This window comes from Pseudophryne corroboree, chromosome 3 (assembly GCF_028390025.1).
Source record: "Pseudophryne corroboree isolate aPseCor3 chromosome 3, aPseCor3.hap2, whole genome shotgun sequence".
In the NCBI taxonomy this organism is placed as follows: Eukaryota; Metazoa; Chordata; class Amphibia; order Anura; family Myobatrachidae; genus Pseudophryne; species Pseudophryne corroboree.
The window spans coordinates 114,738,904-114,744,938 of NC_086446.1; the positions used below are offsets into that span (position 1 = coordinate 114,738,904).

The 6,035-nt window shown below is 41.2% G+C and overlaps 18 non-coding genes and 9 pseudogenes across 18 annotated transcripts; all 27 read right to left on the reverse strand.

The window, feature by feature from the left end:
* Window positions 1-22: 22 nt before the first annotated feature.
* Window positions 23-142, reverse strand: LOC134891228 (5S ribosomal RNA; annotated as a pseudogene).
* A 107-nt stretch (window positions 143-249) lies between these two features.
* LOC135069276 (5S ribosomal RNA) lies at window positions 250-368 on the reverse strand. Its single transcript, XR_010255462.1, has one exon. It is a non-coding gene; the product is annotated as a 5S ribosomal RNA (ribosomal RNA).
* A 107-nt stretch (window positions 369-475) lies between these two features.
* LOC134885470 (5S ribosomal RNA) lies at window positions 476-594 on the reverse strand. Its single transcript, XR_010169583.1, has one exon. It is a non-coding gene; the product is annotated as a 5S ribosomal RNA (ribosomal RNA).
* A 107-nt stretch (window positions 595-701) lies between these two features.
* On the reverse strand, window positions 702-820 carry LOC134889606 (5S ribosomal RNA). Its single transcript, XR_010171269.1, has one exon. It is a non-coding gene; the product is annotated as a 5S ribosomal RNA (ribosomal RNA).
* A 107-nt stretch (window positions 821-927) lies between these two features.
* Window positions 928-1,046, reverse strand: LOC134889618 (5S ribosomal RNA). Its single transcript, XR_010171270.1, has one exon. It is a non-coding gene; the product is annotated as a 5S ribosomal RNA (ribosomal RNA).
* A 107-nt stretch (window positions 1,047-1,153) lies between these two features.
* LOC135069796 (5S ribosomal RNA) lies at window positions 1,154-1,272 on the reverse strand. The gene has a single exon (XR_010255978.1). It is a non-coding gene; the product is annotated as a 5S ribosomal RNA (ribosomal RNA).
* Window positions 1,273-1,379: 107 nt separating this feature from the next.
* LOC134901445 (5S ribosomal RNA) lies at window positions 1,380-1,498 on the reverse strand. The gene has a single exon (XR_010174937.1). It is a non-coding gene; the product is annotated as a 5S ribosomal RNA (ribosomal RNA).
* Window positions 1,499-1,605: 107 nt separating this feature from the next.
* LOC135070846 (5S ribosomal RNA) lies at window positions 1,606-1,724 on the reverse strand. The gene has a single exon (XR_010256996.1). It is a non-coding gene; the product is annotated as a 5S ribosomal RNA (ribosomal RNA).
* A 107-nt stretch (window positions 1,725-1,831) lies between these two features.
* On the reverse strand, window positions 1,832-1,950 carry LOC134884656 (5S ribosomal RNA). Its single transcript, XR_010168795.1, has one exon. It is a non-coding gene; the product is annotated as a 5S ribosomal RNA (ribosomal RNA).
* Window positions 1,951-2,057: 107 nt separating this feature from the next.
* LOC134891946 (5S ribosomal RNA) lies at window positions 2,058-2,177 on the reverse strand (annotated as a pseudogene).
* A 107-nt stretch (window positions 2,178-2,284) lies between these two features.
* Window positions 2,285-2,403, reverse strand: LOC135069277 (5S ribosomal RNA). Its single transcript, XR_010255463.1, has one exon. It is a non-coding gene; the product is annotated as a 5S ribosomal RNA (ribosomal RNA).
* A 107-nt stretch (window positions 2,404-2,510) lies between these two features.
* On the reverse strand, window positions 2,511-2,629 carry LOC134889629 (5S ribosomal RNA). The gene has a single exon (XR_010171271.1). It is a non-coding gene; the product is annotated as a 5S ribosomal RNA (ribosomal RNA).
* Window positions 2,630-2,736: 107 nt separating this feature from the next.
* LOC134900902 (5S ribosomal RNA) lies at window positions 2,737-2,855 on the reverse strand. The gene has a single exon (XR_010174403.1). It is a non-coding gene; the product is annotated as a 5S ribosomal RNA (ribosomal RNA).
* A 107-nt stretch (window positions 2,856-2,962) lies between these two features.
* On the reverse strand, window positions 2,963-3,081 carry LOC134886453 (5S ribosomal RNA). Its single transcript, XR_010170535.1, has one exon. It is a non-coding gene; the product is annotated as a 5S ribosomal RNA (ribosomal RNA).
* A 107-nt stretch (window positions 3,082-3,188) lies between these two features.
* LOC135058452 (5S ribosomal RNA) lies at window positions 3,189-3,307 on the reverse strand. The gene has a single exon (XR_010244881.1). It is a non-coding gene; the product is annotated as a 5S ribosomal RNA (ribosomal RNA).
* Window positions 3,308-3,414: 107 nt separating this feature from the next.
* On the reverse strand, window positions 3,415-3,533 carry LOC134889014 (5S ribosomal RNA; annotated as a pseudogene).
* Window positions 3,534-3,640: 107 nt separating this feature from the next.
* Window positions 3,641-3,759, reverse strand: LOC135058453 (5S ribosomal RNA). Its single transcript, XR_010244882.1, has one exon. It is a non-coding gene; the product is annotated as a 5S ribosomal RNA (ribosomal RNA).
* A 107-nt stretch (window positions 3,760-3,866) lies between these two features.
* On the reverse strand, window positions 3,867-3,986 carry LOC134891011 (5S ribosomal RNA; annotated as a pseudogene).
* A 107-nt stretch (window positions 3,987-4,093) lies between these two features.
* LOC134888538 (5S ribosomal RNA) lies at window positions 4,094-4,212 on the reverse strand (annotated as a pseudogene).
* Window positions 4,213-4,319: 107 nt separating this feature from the next.
* On the reverse strand, window positions 4,320-4,438 carry LOC134892841 (5S ribosomal RNA; annotated as a pseudogene).
* Window positions 4,439-4,545: 107 nt separating this feature from the next.
* Window positions 4,546-4,665, reverse strand: LOC134893650 (5S ribosomal RNA; annotated as a pseudogene).
* A 107-nt stretch (window positions 4,666-4,772) lies between these two features.
* LOC135064701 (5S ribosomal RNA) lies at window positions 4,773-4,891 on the reverse strand. The gene has a single exon (XR_010251003.1). It is a non-coding gene; the product is annotated as a 5S ribosomal RNA (ribosomal RNA).
* Window positions 4,892-4,998: 107 nt separating this feature from the next.
* LOC134885106 (5S ribosomal RNA) lies at window positions 4,999-5,117 on the reverse strand. Its single transcript, XR_010169229.1, has one exon. It is a non-coding gene; the product is annotated as a 5S ribosomal RNA (ribosomal RNA).
* A 107-nt stretch (window positions 5,118-5,224) lies between these two features.
* On the reverse strand, window positions 5,225-5,343 carry LOC134901111 (5S ribosomal RNA). Its single transcript, XR_010174605.1, has one exon. It is a non-coding gene; the product is annotated as a 5S ribosomal RNA (ribosomal RNA).
* A 107-nt stretch (window positions 5,344-5,450) lies between these two features.
* LOC134894697 (5S ribosomal RNA) lies at window positions 5,451-5,569 on the reverse strand (annotated as a pseudogene).
* Window positions 5,570-5,676: 107 nt separating this feature from the next.
* On the reverse strand, window positions 5,677-5,795 carry LOC134901959 (5S ribosomal RNA). Its single transcript, XR_010175434.1, has one exon. It is a non-coding gene; the product is annotated as a 5S ribosomal RNA (ribosomal RNA).
* A 107-nt stretch (window positions 5,796-5,902) lies between these two features.
* On the reverse strand, window positions 5,903-6,021 carry LOC134886946 (5S ribosomal RNA; annotated as a pseudogene).
* Between the last annotated feature and the right edge of the window lie 14 nt (window positions 6,022-6,035).

Below are 6,035 nucleotides of genomic sequence, written 5' to 3' on the forward strand. Positions count from 1 at the left end.
AACAGTGTTGGCAGTATAAAAATATCTACAGCACCTATGTATTCCCAGGTGGTCTCCCATCCAAGTACTGACTAGGACCAACACTGCTTAGCTTCCAAGATCAGATGAGATTGGGCATATCCAGTGTGGTGTGGCTGTAGAAGAGCTTTATGGTTTCTGTTAGTACTTTTCTACTTCTAACTACTGGTTCATAAATGAATACGTTTGAAAACGGAATGCATCAACAGAACGGTGTTGGTAGTATAAAAATATCTACAGCACCTTGTATTCCCAGGTGGTATCCCATCCAAGTACTAACCAGGCCCAACACTGCTTAGCTTCCAAGATCAGATGAGATTGGGCATATCCAGTGTGGTGTTGCTGTAGATGAACTTTCTGGTTTCTGTTAGAACTTTTCTACTTCTAACTACTGGTTCATAAAAGAATACATTTTAAAATGGAATGCATCAACAGAACGGTGTTGGCAGTATAAAATTATCTACAGCACCTTGTATTCCCAGGTGGTCTCCAATCCAAGTACTAACCAGGCCCAACACTGCTTAGCTTCCAAGATCAGATGAGATTGGGCATATCCAGTGTGGTGTGGCTGTAGATGAGCTTTGTGGTTTCTGTTAGAACTTTTCTACTTCTAACTACTGTTTCATAAATGAATACGTTTGAAAATGGAATGCATCAACAGAACGGTGTTGGCAGTATAAAAATATCTACAGCACCTTGTATTCCCAGGTGGTCTCCCATCCAAGTACTAACCAGGCCCAACACTGCTTAGCTTCCAAGATCAGATGAGATTGGGCGTATCCAGTGTGGTGTGGCTGTAGATGAGCTTTGCAGTTTCTGTTAGAACTTTTCTACTTCTAACTACTGGTTCATAAATGAATACATTTGAAAATGGAATGCATCAACAGAACGGTGTTGGCAGTATAAAAATATCTACAGCACCTTGTATTCCCAGGTGGTCTCCCATCCAAGTACTAACCAGGCCCAACACTGCTTAGCTTCCAAGATCAGATGAGATTGGGCGTATCCAGTGTGGTGTGGCTGTAGATGAGCTTTGTGGTTTTTGTTAGAACTTTTCTACTTCTAACTACTGGTTCATAAATGAATAGGTTTGAAAATGGAATGCATCAACAGACCGGTGTTGGCAGTATAAAAATATCTTCAGCACCTTGTATTCCCAGGTGGTCTCCCATCCAAGTACTAACCAGGCCCAACACTGCTTAGCTTCCAAGATCAGATGAGATTGGGCGTATCCAGTGTGGTGTTGCTGTAGATGAACTTTCTGGTTTCTGTTAGAACTTATCTACTTCTAACTACTGGTTCATAAATGAATAAGTTTTAAAATGGAATGCATCAACAGAACGGTGTTGGCAGTATAAAATTATCTACAGCACCTAGTATTCCCAGGTGGTCTCCCATCCAAGTACTAACCAGGCCCAACACTGCTTAGCTTCCAAGATCAGATGAGATTGGGCGTATCCAGTGTGGTGTGGCTGTAAAAGAGCTTTATGGTTTCTGTTAGTACTTTTCTACTTCTAACTACTGGTTCATAAATGAATAAGTTTGAAAATGGAATGCATCAACAGAACGGTGTTGGTAGTATAAAAATTTCTACAGCACCTTGTATTCCCAGGTGGTCTCCCATCCAAGTACTAACCAGGCCCAACACTGCTTAGCGTCCAAGATCAGATGAGATTGGGCGTATCCAATGTGGTGTGGCTGTAGATGAGCTTTGTGGTTTCTGTTAGAACTTTTCTACTTCTAACTACTGGTTCATAAATGAATACGTTTGAAAATGGAATGCATCAACAGAACGGTGTTGGCAGTATAAAAATATCTACAGCACCTTGTATTCCCAGGTGGTCTCCCATCCAAGTACTAACCAAGCCCAACACTGCTTAGCTTCCAAGATCAGGTGAGATTGGGCGTATCCAGTATGGTGTGGCTGTAGATGAGCTTTGTGGTTTCTGTTAGAACTTTTCTACTTCTAACTACTGGTTCATAAATGAATACGTTTGAAAATGGAATGCATCAACAGAACAGTGTTGGCAGTATAAAAATATCTACAGCACCTATGTATTCCCAGGTGGTCTCCCATCCAAGTACTGACCAGGACCAACACTGCTTAGCTTCCAAGATCAGATGAGATTGGGCATATCCAGTGTGGTGTGGCTGTAGAAGAGCTTTATGGTTTCTGTTAGTACTTTTCTACTTCTAACTACTGGTTCATAAATGAATACGTTTGAAAATGGAATGCATCAACAGAACGGTGTTGGTAGTATAAAAATATCTACAGCACCTTGTATTCCCAGGTGGTATCCCATCCAAGTACTAACCAGGCCCAACACTGCTTAGCTTCCAAGATCAGATGAGATTGGGCATATCCAGTGTGGTGTTGCTGTAGATGAACTTTATGGTTTCTGTTAGAACTTTTCTACTTCTAACTACTGGTTCATAAATGAATACATTTTAAAATGGAATGCATCAACAGAACGGTGTTGGCAGTATAAAAATATCTACAGCACCTTGTATTCCCAGGTGGTCTCCCATCCAAGTACTAACCAGGCCCAACACTGCTTAGCTTCCAAGATCAGATGAGATTGGGCGTATCCAGTGTGGTGTGGCTGTAGATGAGCTTTGCAGTTTCTGTTAGAACTTTTCTACTTCTAACTACTGGTTCATAAATGAATACATTTGAAAATGGAATGCATCAACAGAACGGTGTTGGCAGTATAAAAATATCTACAGCACCTTGTATTCCCAGGTGGTCTCCCATCCAAGTACTAACCAGGCCCAACACTGCTTAGCTTCCAAGATCATATGAGATTGGGTGTATCCAGTGTGGTGTGGCTGTAGATGAGCTTTGTGGTTTCTGTTAGAACTTTTCTACTTCTAACTACTGGTTCATAAATGAATAGGTTTGAAAATGGAATGCATCAACAGAACGGTGTTGGCAGCATAAAAATATCTTCAGCACCTTGTATTCCCAGGTGGTCTCCCATCCAAGTACTAACCAGGCCCAACACTGCTTAGCTTCCAAGATCATATGAGATTGGGCGTATCCAGTGTGGTGTTGCTGTAGATGAGCTTTCTGGTTTCTGTTAGAACTTTTCTACTTCTAACTACTGGTCCATAAATGAATAAGTTTTAAAATGGAATGCATCAACAGAACGGTGTTGGCAGTATAAAATTATCTACAGCACCTAGTATTCCCAGGTGGTCTCCCATCCAAGTACTAACCAGGCCCAACACTGCTTAGCTTCCTAGATCAGATGAGATTGGGCGTATCCAGTGTGGTGTGGCTGTAGATGAGCTTTGTGGTTTCTGTTAGAACTTTTCTACTTCTAACTACTGGTTCATAAATGAATACGTTTGAAAATGGAATGCATCAACAGAACGGTGTTGGTAGTATAAAAATATCTACAGCACCTTGTATTCCCAGGTTGTCTCCCATCCAAGTACTAACCAGGCCCAACACTGTTTAGCTTCCAAGATCAGATGAGATTGGGCGTATCCAGTGTGGTGTTGCTGTAGATGAACTTTCTGGTTTCTGTTAGAACTTTTCTACTTCTAACTACTGGTTCATAAATGAATACGTTTTAAAATGGAATGCATCAACAGAACGGTGTTGGTAGTATAAAAATATCTACAGCACCTAGTATTCCCAGGTGGTCTCCCATCCAAGTACTAACCAGGCCCAACACTGCTTAGCTTCCTAGATCAGATGAGATTGGGCGTATCCAGTGTGGTGTGGCTGTAGATGTGTTTTGTGGTTTCTGTTAGAACTTTTCTACTTCTAACTACTGGTTCATAAATGAATACGTTTGAAAATGGAATGCATCAACAGAACGGTGTTGGCAGTATAAAATTATCTACAGCACCTATGTATTCCCAGGTGGTCTCCCATCCAAGTACTAACCAGGCCCAACACTGCTTAGCTTCTAAGATCAGATGAGATTGGGCATATCCAGTGTGGTGTGGCTGTAGAAGAGCTTTATGGTTTCTGTTAGTACTTTTCTACTTCTAACTACTGGTTCATAAATGAATAAGTTTGAAAATGGAATGCATCAACAGAACGGTGTTGGCAGTATAAAAATTTCTACAGCACCTTGTATTCCCAGGTGGTCTCCCATCCAAGTACTAACCAGGCCCAACACTGCTTAGCGTCCAAGATCAGATGAGATTGGGCGTATCCAATGTGGTGTAACTGTAGATGAGCTTTGTGGTTTCTGTTAGAACTTTTCTACTTCTAACTACTGGTTCATAAATGAATACGTTTGAAAATGGAATGCATCAACAGAACGGTGTTGGCAGTATAAAAATATCTACAGCACCTTGTATTCCCAGGTTGTCTCCCATCCAAGTACTAACCAAGCCCAACACTGCTTAGCTTCCAAGATCAGGTGAGATTGGGCGTATCCAGTATGGTGTGGCTGTAGATGAGCTTTGTGATTTCTGTTAGAACTTTTCTACTTCTAACTACTGGTTCATAAATGAATACGTTTGAAAATGGAATGCATCAACAGAACAGTGTTGGCAGTATAAAAATATCTACAGCACCTATGTATTCCCAGGTGGTCTCCCATCCAAGTACTGACCAGGACCAACACTGCTTAGCTTCCAAGATCAGATGAGATTGGGCATATCCAGTGTGGTGTTGCTGTAGAAGAGCTTTATGGTTTCTGTTAGTACTTTTCTACTTCTAACTACTGGTTCATAAATGAATACGTTTGAAAATGGAATGCATCAACAGAACGGTGTTGGTAGTATAAAAATATCTACAGCACCTTGTATTCCCAGGTGGTATCCCATCCAAGTACTAACCAGGCCCAACACTGCTTAGCTTCCAAGATCAGATGAGATTGGGCGTATCCAGTGTGGTGTTGCTGTAGATGAACTTTCTGGTTTCTGTTAGAACTTTTCTACTTCTAACTACTGGTTCATAAATGAATACATTTTATAATGGAATGCATCAACAGAACGGTGTTGGCAGTATAAAATTATCTACAGCACCTTGTATTCCTAGGTGGTCTCCAATCCTAGTACTAACCAGGCCCAACACTGCTTAGCTTCCAAGATCAGATGAGATTGGGCGTATCCAGTGTGGTGTGGCTGTAGATGAGCTTTGCAGTTTCTGTTAGAACTTTTCTACTTCTAACTACTGGTTCATAAATGAATACATTTGAAAATGGAATGCATCAACAGAACGGTGTTGGCAGTATAAAAATATCTACAGCACCTTGTATTCCCAGGTGGTCTCCCATCCAAGTACTAACCAGGCCCAACACTGCTTTGCTTCCAAGATCAGATGAGATTGGGTGTATCCAGTGTGGTGTGGCTGTAGATGAGCTTTGTGGTTTCTGTTAGAACTTTTCTACTTCTAACTACTGATTCATAAATGAATAGGTTTGAAAATGGAATGCATCAACAGAACGGTGTTGGCAGTATAAAAATATATTCAGCACCTTGTATTCCCAGGTGGTCTCCCATCCAAGTACTAACCAGGCACAACACTGCTTAGCTTCCAAGATCATATGAGATTGGGCGTATCCAGTGTGGTGTTGCTGTAGATGAGCTTTCTGGTTTCTGTTAGAACTTTTCTACTTCTATCTACTGGTTCATAAATGAATAAGTTTTAAAATGGAATGCATCAACAGAACGGTGTTGGCAGTATAAAATTATCTACAGCACCTAGTATTCCCAGGTGGTCTCCCATCCAAGTACTAACCAGGCCCAACACTGCTTAGCTTCCAAGATCAGATGAGATTGGGCGTATCCAGTGTGGTGTGGCTGTAGAAGAGCTTTATGGTTTCTGTTAGTACTTTTCTACTTCTAACTACTGGTTCATAAATGAATAAGTTTGAAAATGGAATGCATCAACAGAACGGTGTTGGTAGTATAAAAATTTCTACAGCACCTTGTATTCCCAGGTGGTCTCCCATCCAAGTACTAACCAGGCCCAACACTGCTTAGCTTCCAAGATCAGATGAGCTTGGGCGTATCCAATGTGGTGTGGCTGTAGATGAACTTTGTGGTTT